Genomic DNA, 23,481 nt, shown 5'->3' with positions numbered 1-23,481 from the left:
AATTAAAAAAAAAATCCCGGTATATGCTATTGACCATATCAAAAGAAAAGGAAGCATTAGACAAGAAAAGAATCTAAGTTGGATTTCAGGTTCAGTAGAAGGCAAAAGTGTTTTCTAAGGTTTATAAATTTCTTTGCTTTGCAGTTATTTTTCTTCTTTTTTAAATAAAAGAAAAAGTAAACTAAGCAATTCTCATTTTGGTATAATGGTATTCTTTTCTAGCCTTCTCTAAGTAAGCGTGGCCCCTTATCTTTTTTTTTTTTTTTTTTTGAAAAGCAGAATATATTTATTGAAACAATGGGGTTCCTGAGAGACTGAAGGGGTCCGAAGTGGGCTGCCAAGTCTTCTTTTCTAGGGACTTTTATAGAACAAAACCACAAGGTAACATTACTCTCTCCAGTAATACTGTTTAAAAAAGTCAAGCAACTAGGGGTGGAGGAAAGATGGTGGATAGATAACAGCTGGCTACAGAGGCTCCCTGAGATAGTCAACTTAGAAATCAACATAATACAGTGTGGGGAGCCCGAACAGAGGTAGATGAATTCTCTCGTCCCAAGAAGAAACTCAGGTGAGAAGACCCAATCAAATATACAGTCCTGGTGCTATTAATGGAACAGCTAAGGGTTTACTGCACCCACCACAGCAAGCGACTTGCCAAGCCATCTGAGGTCCCGCTGCTTAGACTCACTAGAGATGCAGTCACACTAAGGTCAGGAGTCATCGGCCAGCCTAAACCACAGCTAAGATGATGGGAAGCCTACACCGACCTGTGGTGAGTGATGGGAGTGGAGCCATTTCACAGAAAGGGGAACTTCAGTGGATGACATTCTGGGACTGGGCAGGACTGGCAAGTAAAAGGGGCAGCAGCGACTTCAGTCAGCTGTTCCCTTCCCAAACAGGTTTGGTGGAGTGAGCTATGCCTGGGTCATGCGACCTGGCGCACACTAACCACACTAATGGAGTGAAGGCTCAGAAGTCTGACTGATCCAGAGGGGAAACAGCACATAGTAATACAGTGCAGGCTTCAGTAGCTTGACTATTCTGAAGGGGAGGGGCCAGCATATGCTGCCCCTGCCTGCAACTCACTAGCACACTGCAGTGGTGCTTCAAAAGAACTGTAACCAACAAAGAAAGAAACTGGGGCCTCATGGAGGAAACAAAAAAGATGGAAAGAGGAAGCAACAACAAAAAGTCCCCAGGTCCCAACCCTGAGAACACTGACCCAGGACAGGTAAATTCAAAGGAAAATGAGAACAGCAAACATGCAATATCAGACAGCACCAGTGGACACAAAGAGGTATCTTCAGGACCTCATAGATGAGTTCAAAAGTGAAATATTTAGCCAAGTAAAGAAAGATATAAGAAGATTAATAAAAGAGATGTTAAGAACCCCTAGGGCAGACACAGACCGAAGAAGGGAGGAACTCAAACAAAGGAGAGAACCATTTGATGAAGTATATACACAAAATATAGAGTACATGAAGCACATTCAAAGAGATTACCAGGAAATTTAAAACTCTATGGAAAGATGGCAAATCTGCTTGAAAGAAACTAACGATAGATTATCCAAACTGGAGGACAGTTTTGCAATGTGGGATTATGAAAGGAAAAATTTTTTAAAAATAACAAGGAAACAAGCAGTAACAATACAAAGGCTAGAAGATGACAAGAAGATCTACAACTTGAGAATAAAGAACATGAATGAAAAAGCAGGGGTGGGGCTGGGGATTTAGCTCAGCGGCATAAGCACCTGCCTTGCAAGCAGGCAGTCGTGAGTTCGATCCCTGGTACCGATAAAAACGAAAAAGACAAAAAAAAAAAAAAAAAAAAAAAAAAAAAAAAGAAAAAGCAGGGGTACAAACAAAGGAACTACAAAGGCTATTCACAGAAATAATTAAGGAAAACTTCCTAAACATAGGAAAAAGAAATGATATTCTGATGTATGAGGCATACAGAACTCCAGCCACCTATAACCAAAACAGAGCTACACCCAGGCATATAATAATCAAGATCCCAGAAATTCCATATAAGAGCAGAATATTAAAAGCTGTTAGAGACAAGAAACAGATAACCTATAAAGGAAGGCCCATCAGCATCACAGCAGACTTCTCAACACAAACCATCAAGTCAAGAAGAGCCTGGGGTGAAATATTCCAAGCCCTGAAAGAAAATAACCTCCAACCCAGATTGATATATCCTGATAAACAGTCTCTAGAAATTAGAGGAGAAACAAGATGCTTCCAAGACAAAGAGGAACTGGGGGATTTCACAACCACCAATCCAACTCTACAGAGAACACTGAAGGACATTCTAGAGAGAGATTGCAGGGTTCCAAGAATAGTGGCAGAGAGAACTCAATGAAAGGGGTAGACAGTGGAGTGAAGGAAAACAGTAGACAACCAATGGCAGAAAAATGGCATAGGAGAAATGAGGCAGAGAAGGTTGGCTATAATCTCTAACATAGATGGCCTTGAAACACACACACACACACACACACACACACACACACACACACAAAAGAAACACAGGGAGAGTAGATCAGAAAGTAGGGTCCACTGAGATGCTATTTATAGGAAACATAATTAACATGAAAAAAGAGTACATGGACTGAAAATCAACTATAAGAAAACAATGCTCTATGTGACAGAGAACCAGAGAGTAATGTGGACAACTAGACCAGTATTTGTGGATAGGTTGGAAAGACAGGCTTTAATAGGTAAAGGAATACAATTAGAGATCAAGTCCAGGAGAGAGAAGGTTTGGAACCATTTAGGTGAATAGCAGGTGTGCCCCCCCCCCATTTAAAACCAAGGGTCTTGGTCAGACCCAAAAATGCACAGTGTACCCCGGAGGAAGTGAAAGGGGAGGGAAAGTCCTAAAAAAGATGGCAGAAGATATTGTTAATAGTGTATCAGGATTTAAAACCCACATTACTTACACCACTGTGCTTAGACAGATTTTATTCTCTTTTGTGATAGATTTTATTCTGTCCCAGTTTGTCTACTTGCATTAGATTTGAGGGCATACACAGCTATCCCAAAAACATCAGGATATAGCATAGTAATCATCTTTAATTTCCTATTATCTTATTCTGGAGCCCTGTATGACTTATACTGTTTTATCATGACTGATCTTAGTTAAATCTGGTTTGTTTGATTGCTGTTTGGTATCGACAGATTTTATTCAAAACTGAAATGATAGTATCAATTCTGAGAGTATAAGCAACAAGATGACAAGACTCTATAATACACATTCTGGTTTGATAACTGCCTGCTTTTGAAGTTTTAAACTATATACAAAGTTCTATTTTTATTAATACTGTTATGGACTGCTATGTTCTATTATACTATACCTGATGATATAGCCAATTCTATTGAACAAGAGACAACACAGGAAATATGGTAGAACTCCTTGTACAATGGTCTTATATGTCTTTTTCATTCCATATGTTTATAGGAATGTTTTATTTTGTCTTACTTTGTTTTGCTTCTCCCTCTAACATAGAAAGGATAGAAATACATGTTAAGGCTCATGCATGTGTAGAATCTATAAACAGTTTATGAGAACTGATCTTACGACATATGATGAAACGAACAGATACTTTGAAGAAAAAGAGACCCAGTGCTGATCCTGAGGGTCAAAATGTGAAACCCAGCAATAGTACTATTCTTTGTTCAGAGTGTTATTAGACTGCTTGGATTTGTTCAATCTCAACATAATTGAAGATACGGATAACTGCACATATGTTTAAGTATACAGGATTGATAACCATATTTCTAAGTTTTTGATAGATAGTTGAACAGAACTGGTTGCAGTGTCAGTGCATGAATCCACACTTTATATGCTCCACTTTAGTATCTTGAATAACTATTTGTAAGAGGACAATCTGTAATCATCAACTAGTGATTTCTTACTGTTTATTTTTTTCTTTCAAAGAATGTATTAGTTCTACCTGTTTTCTGTTTTGTTTAGTCTTTCTTTAAATAAAAATTTTTAAAAAGACACTACAGTACCCAGTGCTGATCCCAGAGTGTCATGATGTGAAATCCAGCAATAGTATTATTCTTTGTTCAGAATGACTTTAGCCTGATTTAGTTGTTTAATCCCAACATAAATGAAGATATGGATAACTACAGATATTGGGTTTTTGTTTGTTTGTTTTTACCGGTACCAGGGATTGAACTCATGACCGCCTGCTTGCAAAGCAGGTGCTTATGCCGCTGAGCTAAATCCCCAGCCCCTTACTGCATGTATGTTTAAATGTATAGGACTGACAACCATATTACTAACTTTTTGTTGGATAATTGAACAGAACTGTTTGCAGTCTCGCTGTTGGAATTCCCACTTTATATGTTCCACTTTTGTATCTTGAACAACTATTTGTAAAAGGACAGTATGTAAACATTAATTAGTGATTTCTTAGTGTTTATTTTTCTTTGAACATATGTATTGTTTCTACCCATTTTCTGTTTTGTTTTGTCTTTCTTTAAATAAAATTGTTAAAAAATGCAAAAAAGTCAAGCAACTAGTTTAAATGTAACATACACAAGAACAAAATTTTATAAATGTCCCATATTTTAACTCAGATATGTCACCATTTTAACAAAACTACATAAGAGACAAAGCAATTATAAACAGTAGGCAAAGACAAATCACAAGCAATTATAAGCAATGGGCAAAGAAAAAGCAAAATTTGAAGCATAAAAATTTGTTATCTAAACCAGTCTCAGAGCAGAGTCTATGAAATAAAAGCAAATTCTTAGCTCTATCCAATGATCTCAAACTGCAAATGGTATAAGAGAACAAAATTCCCAACCTACTACATATCCAGTGTAAGTTTGTATTCTCTAAAATCGAAGAATGAATTTTAGTTACAACGAACATTAAGAGCAGAATGTATTTACTGAGAAAGAAAGCTTCTGAGAGACAGAAGGGGTCCTTGAGTGGGTTTTCCCTCCTTGTCTTTTTAATGTCTCTTAAGTTTCATGGTCAAACAAGATCCTGAGAAATTTAATATTAGTCATCGGTACTATAACCACATTGTGTGAATTACTACAAACCAAGTTGCATTAAGACTGGTGATATTCATTTTGAATAGTAGCAATGTAAGCTTCTAAGCAGACTTTTAAAAACATTATGACTAACTGTAGCAGAGGCAAAAGTACTACAGTGGTACCTCAGTATTCATTAATTGGTTCTGGAAGGCATAATGAGTAACAAAAACTATGAGTATCAAACAAATTGTTGTGGCTGGAGACAACTGACATCAGTAAGTTATGGCTTCCATATAAAAGTAACAAGCAAGCAACCAGTACTGATGTAACAAAAACATATGAAGTAAGAAATTCAATGAATTTCACAGCAGTCTAGCACTAAGATATGACAGTCCATGATCAGATTAGGTAGATTTCTAGCCTAACACTTGAAACCTTTATCATCTGTGTACGTTTCTAAAATCCACATGAGAACTAATGAAAATAATTTGGGTTGTATATTTTATTTAATACATAATTTCCAACTATCATACAAACCTTGGAGAAGTGTTTTGAAAGGAAGCAGGACTGCTATGTCATATAAACCCTCCACCATTTCCCTGAAACATACATATTCTCCTCAGAAGCCTCCCACATAAGTGTTGAAATATGGGGTAACATTCTAGCTTATAACACTGATGTGGTAAGCAAAACTGATCTTGATTAAAATATAGTGGGAAATGCTTTTATCCTAAGTACTACCGACTATTTTAGCTACACCTAGCTACCCTGTTGCTTTGTGGCAGATATGAGCAATTAAAACATTTCCCAAATCTTTGGCTGATTTCAAGCATTATGGAATAGACTATGATGAATTTTGTACTTGAATCATCTAACTGATAAAGCTGCTAAAAGCAAAATGAAACAAAACACATTCTTACAAGAAAAACATAAAATAAATTTAAATTTTCCAAATTTAGAAACACAAAAATGCTCAGTAGCTTTTTAGCCATTCTGAGTATACTTCAAAGATACTTCAGATCTCCTATTTCTTATACTTCATTGTGATATCAAAAAAACACTGAAATCTACAGTTTTTGTTTGAAGTTTCTGGCAGGTTCATGTAGCCTCAAAATCTAACCTAAACTGACAAGTTATTTATGGTCAATTTACCATCAGTAACCGTTAAACTGGATTGCAACTCAGTTAGCTTGGGAGATAAGTAAAGCACATTTCTTGGTCGGTTTCAGAGGTGTGACCCTGGGACCCCTATATATCCCTGGCTTCTTCCTCTCTGGCACTATTCCCTTGCTCTACCTCCAGGCCACAATTAACTAAGTAGGTTTCTTTTATCAGATCATTCCGCCATTATGTTTCTGAGCTACAGCCTGCCTACCATTAATCTTAAGCTCTGAAACTGTGAGCCAAATATATCACTTTCTTCTTTAAGCAGGGTGTATCAAGTGTTTGGTCCTAGCAACAAATGGCTCACTAATATGGTATGCTATGCCCTATATGGTATGCTATTTATATTTTGCTAAGAAAGTATTGATACACTGGGTTACTGTCTTCCTCTAGACCCCACCGGAGGAAAAGGGTTATTTCATATACTGAATATGATATACACTGTATTATTTTTATGTTCTCCCCCAAAATCTGAATTCTAAAATACATCTGGCCTCAAAGGCTTTGACTAAGATGCTGGGCTTTTAGATTCAAGTTATTTCTTTGCAAATTTGTACAGAATATCTCAACTTCAAGAAGCAACAGAGGATCTGAAGGGATATGGCTGTAGTGTACCTACCTAGTATGTGCAAGAGACTCTTGGTTGGATAGTCAACACACACACACACACACACACCATCAGACAGCTACATCCACTAATAAGCAGTCTACGTGCCATAGTTAACTAGTGTTTTCTCATTCTGATATAAGGTAAGAAGACAGACTGAATCATTTTGTCCTCTCTCAGTAAACCAAGAGCTCCTTTCCCCTTGATCTCAAATAGTGTTTTGAATTGTGTTTGCATTTTTAAAAAACACTTCATGCATCAATAATAAAGTCTATTTTCAAGGCATTCATTTTATCTTCTCCCAAATGTGGTTTCCTATCCTTGAAAGATCTGCTTAAAGGAAAGTAGAGAACCAACCTTCAAGAGCTATTTAAGAAATAGCTCAGAAATAAGGTGTTGCTTTCTGGGCACAAAAGAGAGGCTACTTTGACACTTCCACACTAGTCCACACAGGCTTTCAACTATTAACAAGTGAACTACAGTGTACAAAGAAAATAAAAATGATCATCTGAATTTAGTACTTCCAAGGTAAAAGTATTATTTTTATGACAGTTCAAATTCAGTAACCTTGACAAGCTAAAACAAAATATAACAGTTAAAAAATGTCTTTGAGTAAGTACAAAGTTTCAAAAAGAAGGCAACTCAAAACTTAACTAAAATTTAAAATGTGATACAGAATGTCCTATTTTTCTCACGACAAATCTCTGAATTTCACAGAATTTTATTATAAATAGCCATTAAGATCCCTTACACATTTTAAAAATTATAAATTCCCCATTTTCATTCTATTCTTTTGGTGCTTGATTAGAATATTTGGCATTCTGTTTAGGAGGGTCAGTGTTAATTAGATCACTAAATTTAACTGTTTTCTGTATTTAAAAAAAGGCCTGAGGCCAAAATATAAGAAAAAGCAGTCGGCACAGCAACAGTGCCATCTTTTGATCAAAGCAGGAAATGACTTTTTCCCCTTTCATTAATTCCTCATGGAGATAAACTTCATTTATGTCATCCTTGTAACAATGTTTGGAGTTACAGCCCTTGTCTCAACTATGATTTCTGGTGCTAAAGTAAAGGAATCAGGTATGTCTGTACTCTTGAAAAATTAAAATTATAGCTAAACAATATTATGACAAATATATTTTTTCTTCATCTTTATTAATGTTCTTGTATCAAGGGAAGAGTAAGGTATACTTGGAGTCAAATATGGGCAGAAGGAAGCAATCAAGTGGAAACAGACTTGACTCCTTGAATGCCACAAGATGAGTAAGATTCCCTCCTCATCTTGGAAACTCTGGCAATGTACATTTTTTAAAAACCAACCAAGCGTAATAATGTTAAATATTTGAAAGAACAATAGGAGCTCAATGCTGTAATTAGCTTATTTAAATCATTTAATATTCAATTACTATTTTATACAATTTAATATAAAATTTAATATAGAATTACTATTTTAGAAACCCTCTATGGGACTACATTATAAGGCTACCTGCATGTTACTTCACAAGGTATAACCAGTAAACTAAATTTACAACCAAAGTGAAAAGCCGCACTTCAGGAGAGGGGAATGTAATGGACAGGCACTATATTATTCCATAAGGAAATTCTTGCTGCTTAGAGTAGAATGTTGCTGAATAAATGGGAATGGAGATTTGGCTCACGAATCAAACAATGCCGATTCCTATGTTAACTGAGCAAAGGACATGTGATCAGCCTAATTAACAAAGACACCTTATTTTTATTTGGTGCTTAAAGAACACTCCACACACAGTCTCAATAAAACCTTATGAGGTGAGTGTACAAGGTAAACAGCCCGTCCTGATTTATCAAGTCAAGCATCACAAACTCTACTTGTCTGAAGTTATATGGTTAATTAATGCAGCACAAAGACTACCATCCAATCTCATGCCAGAAGGAGTACAACCTTAACACTGCTATTTACCCTGTAGCAAGCACTACAGCTGCTAAAATAAGTATGGCATCTCGAGCAGGAAGACATAGGATGCCAGTGTACACATTTTCTCACTCCAATTGCTCCAAATAGTCAATGAAGGTAAAAAATAATTATGTACCTTTAAGTATTCTTAACAAAAAAACCTGAGAATTAACAGTTCTTTTATATAGTATGAAACCCCCACCTATACTGTGCTGCTGCACAGCATTTAATAATAAAGTGAATGAAAACAAATGCCTTATGCTGAGAAATGTGTGCCTCTACTGACATTTAAATGGCAGTTTTGAAGAATATTAACAAATTAGAACCAGCAGTTAGAAACTCAAAAGTATTCCTTTACTAAAATTCCAAATAATCTGAAGTAATGATACCTCTTCATAATAACTATATCATTAGCCCAAATAATTGGTAATTCAACCATTTTTAATTATAAAAGGTAGATAAAATATTCATTTTCCTCAGAAGCTTATGAAAAAATATGTACATATCCAGTGTACATTATAATCCAGTGCACACATACTACTGGTCTTCATCTTACCATACTATTTGATTCAGCCTTTCACAAAGTTCTTGAATGGTTATCCTACTTTGTCTTCTGGAAAATGCTCTTTCTTCTTCATCTACGTTTAGCCTTCTTATGTAAGTATTTTTTCTTCCTCTCTCTTCACATATTAGTTCTACCTACAACTTTATCATTTGTTTACCTTTTTGCCCAAAGTCAGGTATGCTACATATGCACTTCATACCATTGTTCAGTTAGTTTTGAGACATAAGTCATTATTCTTACTTTGCAGAAAAGAAAACTAAGAAAAGAAAGTAACTTGTATAGGGTCACGGAGGAGTAGTCCTTCACTAAAATTCCAAATAATCTGAAGTAATGATACCTCTTCATAATAACTATATCATTATATTATCTTCATAATAACTATATCAAACCAGGATTCAAATCTAAGCAATGTGGTTTCACAGCTTCTGCTCTTAACAAACTGGTCTTGACCACCTTCCAACTCCAGGCCCACCCAATCAGCAAATTCTATTAATTATCCATTGACAACATCTTTCATATCTAACCATGTCTGTATTTCTGTCTTATTCACTTAGGTAAGATCTTTGTCATCTACTACTTATATTTCAACTGATTCTCTCACTAATGGATTTTTTTTTGTTGTTTATTACAACATGTAGCAGATATTTCTAGTCTTCAGCATCTGTTTTTCTTCCTGTAGTAATGGAATTTTTAATTGGGCATGCTAAGGCCAATTTCCTAAACTGCCTTCAATGAAGACAGGCATATGATTTAGCTGACCCATGAGATATAAGTGGAAGTCTCACAAGATATACTTTTTTATTCCTTCCTACTAGCTGCAATGTGGATTAAACCCTGTGTGGACTGTGACTCTGATGATTATAAAGTTCCACAATCTTCTGACTGCCAGGGCAACCCTGGGAAGCAGAGTTACACTTTATCAAGTCACTATTATTTTGAGCCTCCTTTGTTGTTGTTGTTGTTGTATTAGAAGTAAAATCACTAATACTGGTACCACATGTGGAGTTGTTTAAACAGTATCTATAATGTAGACCTGGCTTAGCTGGCAGGTAATAAGGTGCAAGATCTCAAACACTAACGGTTAGAAAGCCAGTGTAATAGCTGAAAGGATCTTGCCCCAGTTGGGACACAGTAGCCCATGGGAAGCTGGAAGGCAGAACCAAGGGGCTCTATCTTGAGGTCACTTTTCCCGCCCCTAGGCAATTTACCTGTGATGGGAAATAAATACCAATGGGCTACCTGTGCATCACTAATGCTCCTTAGGCACCACCTCAACCCTAAGCTACATGTATGCCCCACACCACGAGTCTAGCGGAGAGAATGCCAGATCCCGGAGGTCATGAGGTCTCTCCCCACATTCTTAAAATAAAGGCCACTTTTATTTCCTATTTCTTATGTTTTTAGCCACGCCAAAAATTCCATCAGATGGTTCCCTTCTGTGCCGAAAATACTATCAATAGCTTAATTTTATGTTCAACAATGGAGCCCAGATATGTGGTCATATATTATTCGGAGTGTATCTGTGAGGATATTTTGGGATGAGATTAACATTTGCATTAACAGACCAGATGAAACAGATTGTATTTCACAATGGGTAGGCGTCCTCTAATCAGATAAGACTGAATACAACAAAATACCACTGGAAGTGGAATTCTCCAGCACATGGCCTTCCCACCTGACCTGCAACAAGGGCTCTTCCCTAGACCTCTAGTCTGCTGGCTCACCCTACAAATTTTGGACTGTGCCTCCAAAACTGCCTAAGCCAATTCATAAAACATGAATCATATACCCTCCCCCAATACTGATACATAGTTTCTCTGGTGAACTTGATAAATCCAAAAACCTTTATGATTCCATAGCAAAATGTTTACTAAAATCACTGTTTATGGTATCTTGGAAGACACACTTCATGCTAACAATATTTATATAGCTCTAAGAGTCGCTAGAATATTTTAAAACATTAGTACTTGTTAATGACAGAACGCTTAGCAAAAATCTGGGGAATTTGGAAGCAGAGATGCAAAACAGCTCTGCTAAAAGACTCTGCTTATGGATTACATAAAACTGCTTTTTTCTTTTTTTTTACTATTTTATTTTTTGGTACCAGGAACCAACCTCAGGGCCTTGCGCTTGCCAGGCAGGCACTGCGCTGCTGAGCTACATCCCCAGCCCCTGATTACATAAAACTTAAGCCAACTGAGAATTTAGGCTTTGAGTCTTGTTGGAATGAAGACCCCATGCTCCAAAGTGAAGTAGTGTTAAAAAGGCATCTCAGAAGAGGCAACTCCTAAAAATGGATAATACAATGGCCTCAAGCCTTACAAATGCAGACTGAGTGCATGCTTTTGTTCAGTAAATGGAAGTCAGTCCAATAGCAAAGATGTTGTTCTCATATTCCATCCATTAAAAAACCAGAACACTTCTAATCAAGGCAATAAAGATCAACTCCAAAAACACTGTGCTAAGAGAAAAAGTTCAGATAAAATCTTACTTGTTTAATCACAGCTTCAAGAATTTTAAGAACAGGCAAAAGTATGGCAAATCAGAACAAAGGGTGCATTTAAAGAGAAGTGTGATTGGATTTGTGAAGGAGCATTAGAAGTCTTTGATAGGGTTAACAGAGCTGTCTATGTAACTATCAAAAGCCCTGGAAAGGTACACACAAAGCTCAGTGGGCACACATCATGCTCAGTGGGCACACACACACACAGGGGCCTTGGCTCACCTGGTAGGTAGAGGGCAGCTGTGTCCACACTTCCTTTAGGAAACACACAATCTTCATTTAGCTTTTCCAAATTCTAAACCAGGTTCCTGTTCGTCTAGCAAGCCAAAGCTGTTTTGCAGACTCCCTCACATCAGCAAAGCTGCTCAGAGTGGGCAGAGATGCATACAGAATTCTAGTGACTGATGTGCTTCTAGTCTGTTCTTGTGGGTTCTCCCTGACCTCAAGAGCTGACTTCTGGTCTTGCTCACATCAAGCTCAGCAACAGCACAATGACACAGACTTCTATAAATTATGTAACCAGCACCAATAAATGAACAATATCTAATTTCTTGTAAGTCCCTTACAATATTTGAGGGAGTTCTTCTCTGACCAAACTATAGTACAGTATTACCTCTGCTCCTGTGGGTGTGGTATAATTAACTACCAAGTTAAAGAAAAATTCATTCTTTGCCTCTTCTTTCTAGAAACTATGCAAGTTCTAATGCTAGCATAAATTATATTTCACAAAAATAACGATGTTTCTTCCTGGCTAGGTAAACTTTTATTCAACCTTTAAATGTCACTTCAAAGCGTACAGGGTAACAAACTTTCATCCCTTCCTGTGGAATTTCTCCCTAATTGTTTTTCCAAGCAAAAACTTTTCAGCTCCTAAACAATAAGGGCTATGTTATAATCATTCTGTAGTTTTATAAGTAACATACCTGGAAAGTATGTTCTTAAATTTCATTTATTAAATGACTAAAGGATGTTATCTCACTTATTAAGCAGCTCAGGAAGAGAACTTTTCATCATAAAATAAGAAATATTTAACTGCAATTAATGTACCAAATTTCTGAGTAAGGAACAGCTCAAGTAACTTCCAACGTTTATGTTATAGAACAGATGGAAATGATATATGCCAGAAGCTTTATTTGGAAGAAAAGAATAAAAGTTTTTGCTTACAAATCATTTATAAAAATGAAAAAGGACTTTCTTCAACCAAACATAAATTGTAGACAATAAGCCTGTAAAGAAAGTAAAAAATCTGCTAATATAAGTAACTGTCTCATTTCTAAATGAAGGGCTGTAGTTGGTAACTTTTAATAAGTAAAGGATTGTACAGAAAACCTTGACTACTACTTTAAAATGTAGTTCTAAAGCATGCCATTCAGATGTTTTAAAATCCCTGTTATCTCTGACACTGCCTTTCTATTATCAAAGGGAAACAACAGAAGATGTTAATGAGTAAGATCAGAGAACACAGTAGGCTGTTCTTAGTCTGATTAAAAAAAAAACATTAAAATGTTTTACATTCTAAAGTTTTAAAAAGCTAACAGTTTAATCCGCTATAACCAAAACATATTTTAATTATAATTTACCTAGTTGTAAAAGCAAATCTTTGAGTTCCATAAATCTTTATCTCTCATTTGTTTGTTTGTTTGTTGCTTTTCCTCAACCCTTAACGTCAACTCTTCTATATTTCATTCCTTTTCTTCTCCTCAGCATTTCGGGATACACCTTTCATTTATTTTTGTTATCCATTCCATATCTTTTTCACGTTTCTGCTACCTTCTGGTATTCCTCTACAATTTTTCTGTTTTTGTTCCTTTTCAGTAGTTCCCATTTTGTTTATTTTTCCATTGCCTGTGTCTCATCATTTCACTCTGGTCATACCAGTTTATATTTCTGCTGGCAAACAGCAGTCTGGGCAAGAAAGCCAATAAAAAATTCCCACCGCTACCGTGTACTATGACCATAGAAACATTAAGGTGAAAAGTTGAAGTTCATTGACAATCTATCAAATAAATGCAGATTTAAAATTAAGTTTCAGGTACTATAAATATCTAAAATACAGATATTTCCTAGTTGATAGCTACCCAGTGCTATTATCAGTTTTAAAAGTATTGTTTTACAAGCCTTGAGGGTACCCATCACTGTGTTCACAGTAAGTAATCAAATTTCTAGATATCAAACTGTTTATTATCAAAGAAGTTCCATAAATTTAAGATTAAGAAACCTGACCAAGCTAGCTATTTTCAAAGATACCATACCCAGCAGCTATTCTTTTGTCAGCCTAAGAAACAAAAACCATGCTGATACTTATCTTTTCTCTCCTGGAAGTTAAGTTTTACTTTGAAGAAGGAATTTTTTACATAGTACTGGAACACAGTAATGACATTAACTATTCCTGAAATAGATTATAAATGCAAGTTTTAACATATTTATTATCGGTTTACACTTGGAGATCTCAAGTGTAATACATCTTCTCAACAGTTAATTACTTTCTTAATATAGGTATGGAGAAGGAGTCAGAATTAAAAGATCTCTGCTGAAACTAAATGTGAAGAATATAGCTCTGTTGTTTAAATTAGCAAACAGTGCCAAGAGACCACGTTAGGCCTACCTAATTTCAATGTATAGTTTTTTATTTACCATGAAATATAGTTTCTTCACTTATTTAAAAAAAAAAGAAGAAGAAGAAAAGAAAGAAAATAGAAAGTCTTCAAGAAAACTACCACAACTGACCTGATTTTGCCTGGTAAATGTCATTATGAACAGAGAATTGCTTATGATTTACATTATTTAAAAATGTTTTTCCAAACATTTTTTTAAAGTAACAAGAAACTCTTCAAATGAAATCCTCTGCATTTAACCAGATAACTATACCATTTCTCTAGCTGGAGCTGGTATGGTAGACTAAGGAGTTCTTCTGATCATCCATACCTGTTCACTCCAGATGGTCCCTAAAACACTGCTACAGTTCGTGCAGCACAGTTTAAAAACACTAAATAATTCTTCCTAAAGAAAGAAGTCATTTGACTTCTATAGTGGCCAGATTGTTAGAAAATTTGTAAAGTTTGGAAAGGCATACTAGTGACTCCGCAGGTTAACAGCATGGTAAGTACAGATACCTGCAGTGAGTAGCAGAATGAAGTCAAGCGCCAGGTAAACCCTCTAGTGGAGGAAGAGTCACTGAGACTCCTGATGGATAAGCCAGACTAATCTTGCTCTTTCAGCCTCAGTTCAAATACTCTGGGTCATAAAAATAATTGGTCCCAGCAGAAAGAAGATTCAGAGGAGGAAAACAATGCAAAGCACAAAGCAAGAATTAACAATGCTCAAATGACCAAAATTTTTTTTCAAAAGAAAAAACATCTAGGTCATCCTCTACCTACTTAATGGTTACCACTTAGAAAAATTGTCCAGAATTTTAAAATCGATGAATACATATGCTTCTATGTTGCTAATATTTATGCTTATTTGTTCAATTTCATTTTGATACCCATTTAAGGATTGCCAAGTTATTAACAAAAAATAATTTATAATCTTGCTAACATCAAAGGTATCTTACAAACTGTATAAGATAAACTGAGGTAAATTAATGAAGTGCTTAAAGTATCATCTTAATGTGATGGTCTCTGTGTTCTAACTTTAACCCTATTGGAAGCCATCACTCATGGGAAAAATTCATAACTTCCTAATCAACTGTCTTCTGTGTTTACTCTCATGTATCAACCTTTTTTGTCAAATAAAACAATCATTTTAAAATGAATGTAATTATGTTGTTGCATTATTAAAAGTATCTCAGTAGTTCCTTACTGTATATATGCATTATTTCAAGATATGGAATAAGCTATTCAAGTTAAACATTAGTCAAAGGCACAATAAAAAAAAATAGATGGCTGGGATATAACTTAGGGGTAAGGAACTTTCCTAGCACAAGGTCCTATGTTCCATCCCAGAGCTGATTAAAAAACAAACAAACAACCAGCAGCAGCAGCAGCAGCAGCAGCAGCAGCAGCAGCTGTCTAACCCAAGCATAAATATAGATACTTTTCAGGTTTCTGGACAGAATATGAAAGCCATTGAAAAAATCCATATGTTTCTAAAACAACATGATCTTAAAATATGTAAGGCAAAATTTACAGAGTTACTCCTTACTCTGAAGATTTCAGATCATATTTTGAAAATTTTAACACAGTTTTTTCAATAACTGATCTGAGAATCAGTTAAAAAAAGTAATACTACAATAAAATTTCAAAAAGTTATACTACAGAAGCTCAAACAGTAAAGTTAACAAATGATAGTGAATGAATATATATAGAATACTAAAATGATAATTGTAAAATTCACATTCTTCTCAAGTATATGTGAAATATTTTTATAAGCTTCAACATGAGGATATAAAGAAAGTAAAATTTCCAAAGGGATGATTAACATAGTATATATTCCTTGATCAAAAGAAAAATAGTAAAACCAGAAAACACATATATGTTTGGAAATAGAAAATAAACACATAATAAAAGGATCAATAAAACTAAATTCTGGATCTTGAAAAGATAATTTGACAAATCTCAGTCAAGACTAATTATTAATAACAATAAAAAAGTTTGAATTACATGTAATAAAATCCTATAGATTAAAAACTGAAGAAGAAAATTCATGCAAATTTTTACCCTTGGACCCCATTTTTAATCTGACCAACCTTAGGTGTCCTCTTTATACCTCCTCTGTGCCCTAAGAACTCCCCCCAGTAATAGTTTTTACATTTAATAATCAGTTAGCTGAAGACCTTGAGAATCAGGATCATTTACTATATATTTTAGTCTCTGCAGTTCTTAGCAAACTTCCCATATAAGGTGGATCTTAACAAATGTTGGATAAATTAATAAATGCTGATAAATTCTTGTGATTGAGATCATATTTCACATTGTCCATCTACATACTTGAAACACTTTTATGAATGAAAATACAATAACTATAAATTATAACATTGGATATTTCTTGAATAACTTATAATCAGTGAATGCTTTTAAAAATAAATGTGTAGGGCCAGGGATATAGCTCTGTGTTATAGCATGTGTTAACATGCAAGAATCCCTTAGTTCAAACCAAAGCACCATGTCTCACCAAAAGAATTGTTTGCTCAAATAAATTATGTATTTTATATCTCAGAACCTCTGCTTACTGCTGCCCAGCTTAATGAGAGAAAGAAGAAAGGAAAGTAGGAAGGAAGAGAGAGAAGGAAAGAAGAAAGAAAAATAGTATTAGTATCAGTTGTAGTAATTATAGTACAACTGTTTTCTATATTCTGAACATATTACACATATGATAATATGCAAAGTTAACTAAATTATTTTAACTTTATAAGGAGTATATATAGAAAACTGAAATAGTGGTTGAAGTCTTCCATTCTGATAGAACCATGTAGCCAAAGATTAGTTTTCCAATATAAACACATCAACTTTTTAGTCACTATATTGATAAATGATAAAGACTATACTCATCAATCACTAGATATTCCTCATTTCAGATCAAGAATATCAGTGAATAGGTGTTAGAGATCTTTTCCAATATTTCTTTTAAAACACAATTCTTTTTTTATTTTAGAGAGATTAAGACAAAAGAGGACAGAACAAAGCAGGTCAGAACAGAACAATGTAAGCAATACAGTACTTCACCAAAACACCATTCTTGCTGTCAAGCAGTACCAGTTTTTAAGGATTGTTATCTGAATAATTTGTATAAATTTTCAGACATTACCCAATAGTCTAACCATCCATTTTTACCAAGTTCAAATACTGGATTTTCCTTGTAAAGTAGTAAAAAAGAATACCAGAAGGTATTAGTATGTTATAGTGATTGATTTTCTTGCAGGAAATGGAATGCATGATACATTATTACAATAAGATCTCTACATTTTTGTTATAAATCATACTCCTCAGTTAGCATTTTACCAACCAAGAATCATATAAATTTCTCTTGCATAAATACCATAGTCACCTTCTAAAAGACGACATACATAGCATTTCACAATACTTTTCCACTGTATTTTTTGTACACATAAACAGATAAGAAATGAATTTTGATGATTATAGTATAATGTCAGAAATGACTGACTTTAAAATTCTTTAGAGAAGTGATAATAAAGGTATACTTTTTCGTTTTTTGTTTTTTAAGACAGGATCTCACTGTGTACTTCAGACTGGCCTTGAACTCACAGTAATCCTCCTGCCTTAGCTTCCTCAAGACATGGATTACAGATATGAGCCACCAAATCCAGATTAAACTGCATTCTGTGAATAAAACTGGCTTTTGTTCAATTACTGCTTTCCTTTTGTTCTTTGAAAATAGTTTTAGGGATATTTGAGAAAATTTTTTGTAATTTATATTTTCCTGTTTTACAAATTCAATAGAAGAGTAATTTTGTCATCGTTTAGTAAGTGTAAAATGAACTTGCATGCTTTCAGGGCCTTTCTCCTATCATTATAGTACATTTTATGCTTTTAACTTTACAAGCTTAAAAAAAAGGTTATTATTTTCATGAGTACATATAATTATACATATACATTAATTTTTGAAAGAAATTTAAAAACAATATTATATATCTCTGAATACTCTTATTAAAATATTAACATCAAACATTCCTTTAAGTGAAATATCAGTTTTCATTTATGAAAATGTGTAAGACTAACATTTAGTTGTAAAATACTGTCATTTCAAAAGCCCAAGTTCTAAACACTATGAACACCACCTATATAATATAAATACAAATAATTCATGCTTAAGGTAAATACAGTTACAAAGGATAGAAAGTACATTTGAGTATATATGTCAACAGATAAATGCAGATATAAATTTAGTTTTTGTGATAGCTGATTGTATCAGTTTGAATAAGAAACCTACAACTAAACCAGGCCTGGTGGTGCACGTCTGTAACCCTAGCACTCAGAGGCTGAAGCAGGAAGATTGGCATGAATTCAAGGCCAGCTGGGATACACAGTGAGTTCAAAATTACCCAGAACTGCATAGCAAAACCCTGTGTAAAAAAAAAAAAAAAAAAAAAAAAAAAAAAAAAAAAACAACAAACAAAGAAATGCCTAACTAAATTGGCGGGGCTCCAGTCTTCCCCTTTACCTCAGACACTGTTTCCTGGCTTCCAGGGTAGACATTTTGGCATCCAGTTCAAACCTCCAGCCTTCATCACAGACCTCTTGGCCTCCTGATACGGACCAGCATAGGTCACTACAGTGGACTTCAGGTTTTTCACTGGATCCTTTAGATCTGCAGCATGCAGATAGCCCTTTTACATCCTTCTACACTTGAGTGTGTGATGGCCACTGTAAGCCAATCTTATAAATTCTTATTTATTTATACATCTTGCATTAAATCAATTTCTCTAGTAAGCACTGATTTATTTTTATTTTAAAGAGAACAAAGTGAAACAAGACAATACAATAAGACCTTGGATTTCAAAAACAAGACAGTAGGAAATCAACCATAGTTACTGCATTGCACATTGTTATCTTCCAAATAGTTGCTCAGAATATTAGATACAGGCATGCTAAGTTTATCAAACAATATAAGCCCTCAATTGTTTCTTTACTTCCTGGGGGTATCATTTCAGAAACTTCAGTGTGTATTTTCTAATTTATTCCATGTATGTGTCTCTTGAACTTGTTCTAGGTGAGACATAGGCATGCAAAATTAATCAAACAATTTAAGTACTGAGTTGTTTCTTTTTAGTTGCTATCACTTCAGAAATCTCAAGGGTGTGACTCTCAATACCTTTTGTGTCTGCATCTCCTGGATGTGTTTTGGGTGCAGTTCACTGAGGGTGTGGCTCTTCTCTTTGGGTCTGCAGTGGCTGCCTCACTGGGAGGTGTGGCTTCTTCTCTAGGTCTGGTGCCTGGTTCAGTAGGGAGCGTGGTTTCTCCTTGGACCCTTGGCAGTGAGCCTGATTTTCTTTTTTTTTTTTTTTTTTTTGTCTTTTTCATTTTTATCGGTACCGGGGATCGAACTCACGACCACCTGCTTGCAAGGCAGGTGCTTATGCCGCTGAGCTAAACCCCCAGCCCCGAGCCTGATTTTCTTATTTTTGCTAGATTTCTGGATTCTCTCCCTCCATGGACTTCAAGTTTCACTTCAGATCTTTCCTGGGTCCACGGGACTTACCTCCCTCCTTTTTCACTTCCTTATGTTACTATATTCCAATACCTGGACACCAAATCTTGGAGAGGCTCTTGCTCTGTTGTTCACCACTCTGTCATATTCCCAAAAGTTCCCTAGTAAGCACTGAATGATACAGATTTTGGTACCACAAGTGACTCTAGAAAACAGAACTGTAAAGATGAAATCCTTTAATGGCTTTAGGGCTTCCTAGAGTTGACATTCTAATTTGAGGACACTAAAAACTCTATGGTGTCTCCTTCTAGTACAGTGAGGAATATTGATAGTGTGAACTCTTTAAAGTAATATGCAATGTGGATCCACTTTATCCTATTTCACCATTTGTGAAATATAAGGAATTTAGCAACTCTATACGATATTTCTGAAAAATTTTGGCATAATGGGAAATATACTTGCTGGAAAACTACTGAAGAAAAACGATGAGTTCAAAATGTTTATAGGAAATCTAATGTTTTCTAACTGTGAGAAGAAATTAATAAAGGAAAATTAGGAGCTCAAAGATGCAAACTCTTAGCTCCAGACACACAGAAAAAATTTTAAAACTTCCTAAGCATGTCCTGAAAAAGAATCTAGCCTCCTTTTACCAAGACTGTAGAATTCAGCTGGCTGAAATGCACCATATAAGGAAGGCTATCTGAAGTAAAGGTGAAGGCTCTGATTGAAAAAGAGAATGGGGTCTCATAAACTGAGGTGGTGACATCTAGATAAAAGTGAGGGTATGAGTGTCTAGACTCCAATGAAAATAGTCAGCCAGAGGGAGAGATTTCCTGACTCATAGTGGTGAGGCATCCTCACCCTCTGTGGGGTTGGACTCTCCTAGTATATCTCAGGAAACTAATTCTGTGTTGATCAAGCATAATACTGGCAATCCTCAGGATTCATCCTCATCACCCATTTTGGTCTGTGGGGTTATAAGCCATTTCAAATCACAGAAGGTGCCTGTTATGGCTTGTGTCTAGATATTCCCCTAAAGTTTCATGCAATCTTAAATAGGATAGGCTTTTTAGAGGTTTCTCTACAAGTACTAACTAGGCCCAACCCTAGTTAACTTCTGATATCAGATGAGATCAGGAGCATTCAGGATGGTATGGCTGTAGAGCAGTGCCTAAATCTACAGCACGTGATGCTGGAATTAAGGGTGTGTGATTAGTAAATCAGTCCACTGACTGGTTTGGCATCTCTATGGGTAGGAGTAAGGGTTCCAGTGCTACATTTGCCCTGGTATGTAGCCTGCACACAATACAAGGGACAGAAAGAGTCTTATCTTTCCTGTCTGGTTCCTTTTGCTGTTTTCCAGGACCATGAACAATTTCCCCCTCAATGTGCCACGGGCCTTGGAACTAGGTGATTATGGATTGAAATCTCTACAAACTATGAGTTAAATAAACCTTTCCCCCTTTTACTTTGAGTGGTGGGTATTTGCCTCAGCAGTGAAACAAATGTAACTAAGACAATGCCTAAGGGTGAGGTACACATTCCCCCATGAAAAGTTCTAATTTCCTGAGTTTTCTAACTCTTAAAGCGGAAGCCTGATGAGCAAATGCAGGAATGGATTTTATAGGTATGGGATGATGGTAGCAAAAATATACACCTGGATCAGGCTATACTTGTTGATACGGGCACACAAAGCATAGATGTTGAATTTAATGTTGTAGGTCCTGGATGATTAAAAAACAGTGTTAATCGTTTATATACCTGGTTGGCAGGATTATGAATTAAAAGACGGCCCATTGTGAATGAGTCAGAGATGCCTAATATTTCATGATTTACTGTTGATGAGGGGTTTCAGAGGCTTAGGGAAATGGAAATACTGGAGTGGATTGTTAACTTAAAACCTAGTCTACCACACTGGAATGACCCAGAAAAATCCTTGATGAGCCCTGTCACTGCTCTTCTCTGTATGCCAGATCTTACAGTGGGGACTGCAGTTATGCAACAGAAACTACAACAACCCGTTCCAGGCAGAATGACAAATGACCTACAGCCTTCAAGAATAAAGGCATGGGTCACTCTCACCTGGGAAAGAACCAAGACCTGTGAGATGCTTGCTGAAGGCCAAGGGAATACATATTGGGTAGAAAGAAGAAGGTAGTTCTAAATACCAGCTATGATTCCATAATCAGCAACAGAAATAAGAACTATAATTGTTCACTCCTAGTATGCTTCCAATGTAATATAATGCTGATAGTTATAATGTTGGTTAAGTGTTGTTTAACCTGTATAGGACCTACAAGTTTTGAAATATTAGCAGTAAGCATCACACAAAGAAAAACTGTCTTCTATTCAAGGAAGGGAGTTAGTGTGTGTCTATTTGTACTCAGGAGACTTACAACTTGTTAGGTATGATTATGAGCTTGCCTTTTTATCTGGAAACATGATTTAAAGAAATGTGTCTGATTGTCAAGTTGACAAGGGATGTATTGTGATAGCCCAACTAAATTGGATCAGCATAGTTCTGTGTGTAGAAGATGTATGCTCAGGAGGATTGTTGCCAGCATGGCATAAAAGGGAAATAAGAAGGAAGGCTAGCTTCTATTTCTCTGGAGGAGCTCCAGTCTTTACCATCCCTTTAGAGGTCCTTTCCCAGCTTCCAGGGCAGACTCTTCAGCCTCCAGCACAGGTCCTTCAGTCTCCTAAGCAGACTGATACTCCTGATACAGAATCACAGGATACTATAGTAAGCTCGAGGTCTTTGACTGGATCCTACGGACCTCCAGTGTGCAGACAGACATTTTTCACTCTTCTACATCTGACTCTACAGGCAGCCACTGAAAGCCAATCTTGTGAATTCTTATATATTTGTATATATCACATTAAATCAGTTTCTTTAATAAGCATTAACCAATACAATGTTCAATAACACACTGCAGCCAAAAGACGTGATTTATCTGCTTTTTTCTTTCTTTTTTTTATTGGTACCGGGGATCGAACTCACAACTGCCTGCTTGCAAGGCAGGTGCTTATGCCGCTGAGCTAAATCCCCAGCCCTTATCTGCTTTTCTACCACCCTTTCCAGGCCTTTTCTCTCTTTTGAATATCATCCTTTGTCCACAATATAAAGCCAGTCACTACTTGCTTGCTTGTTTTTTTCTAACTACTTTTTGTAAATACAAGGATCTTAAATTTAACTTTTACAGTCTGACTAAAACTCATCCACATCAGTTTACTCTCTCGTAGATTTTTATTTAAGTCCTTTTATCTGGTATTATAAATAAAAAGATTGCCTTTTGTTAAGGGACTAAGAGGTGGCATTTGAATCCTTTTATCTCTGTAAATTACAGAATTAAAAGATTATCTTTTCTTAAAGAAATAAGAGGTGAGAAGGTCTGGAAGGCACGCAAGAGAAATTTCTGTGTAAACAATAACAGTGATTAACAGAATTATCTCTAATGAAAAAAATATTGTTATTTTTTCATTTTTTGAAGTCAAGGCCAATAAGTAAGATTATCTGCTATTATCAGTTTTTCCTTTATTGCTTTTAACTCCAAGACATGTAGATATTGGGAAATCAGATCATTTCCTGGGTCTATAGATTGGGTATCC

General features: G+C 35.6%; 1 protein-coding gene and 1 long non-coding RNA gene across 3 annotated transcripts in view; both read right to left on the bottom strand.

Annotated features, from left to right (window-relative positions):
* The window catches only part of LOC100713927 (tRNA (cytosine(34)-C(5))-methyltransferase, mitochondrial), a 115,249-nt gene that overhangs the window by 61,831 nt on the left and 29,937 nt on the right, over positions 1-23,481 (bottom strand). The gene's annotated exons all lie outside the window — the stretch shown is intronic.
* On the bottom strand, positions 247-22,487 carry LOC134470470 (uncharacterized). The gene is made up of 2 exons (XR_010039386.1): positions 19,537-22,487; positions 247-19,430 (listed from the first exon to the last, which is right to left on the bottom strand). It is a non-coding gene; the product is annotated as an uncharacterized LOC134470470 (long non-coding RNA).

Source organism: Cavia porcellus, unplaced genomic scaffold, assembly GCF_034190915.1.
Source record: "Cavia porcellus strain 051 isolate PalLab524CR breed Dunkin Hartley unplaced genomic scaffold, mCavPor4.1 scaffold_15, whole genome shotgun sequence".
Lineage (NCBI taxonomy): Eukaryota > Metazoa > Chordata > Mammalia > Rodentia > Caviidae > Cavia > Cavia porcellus.
Note: the sequence above shows the minus strand (reverse complement) of the source record. Positions and strands in the feature narration are given on the sequence as shown.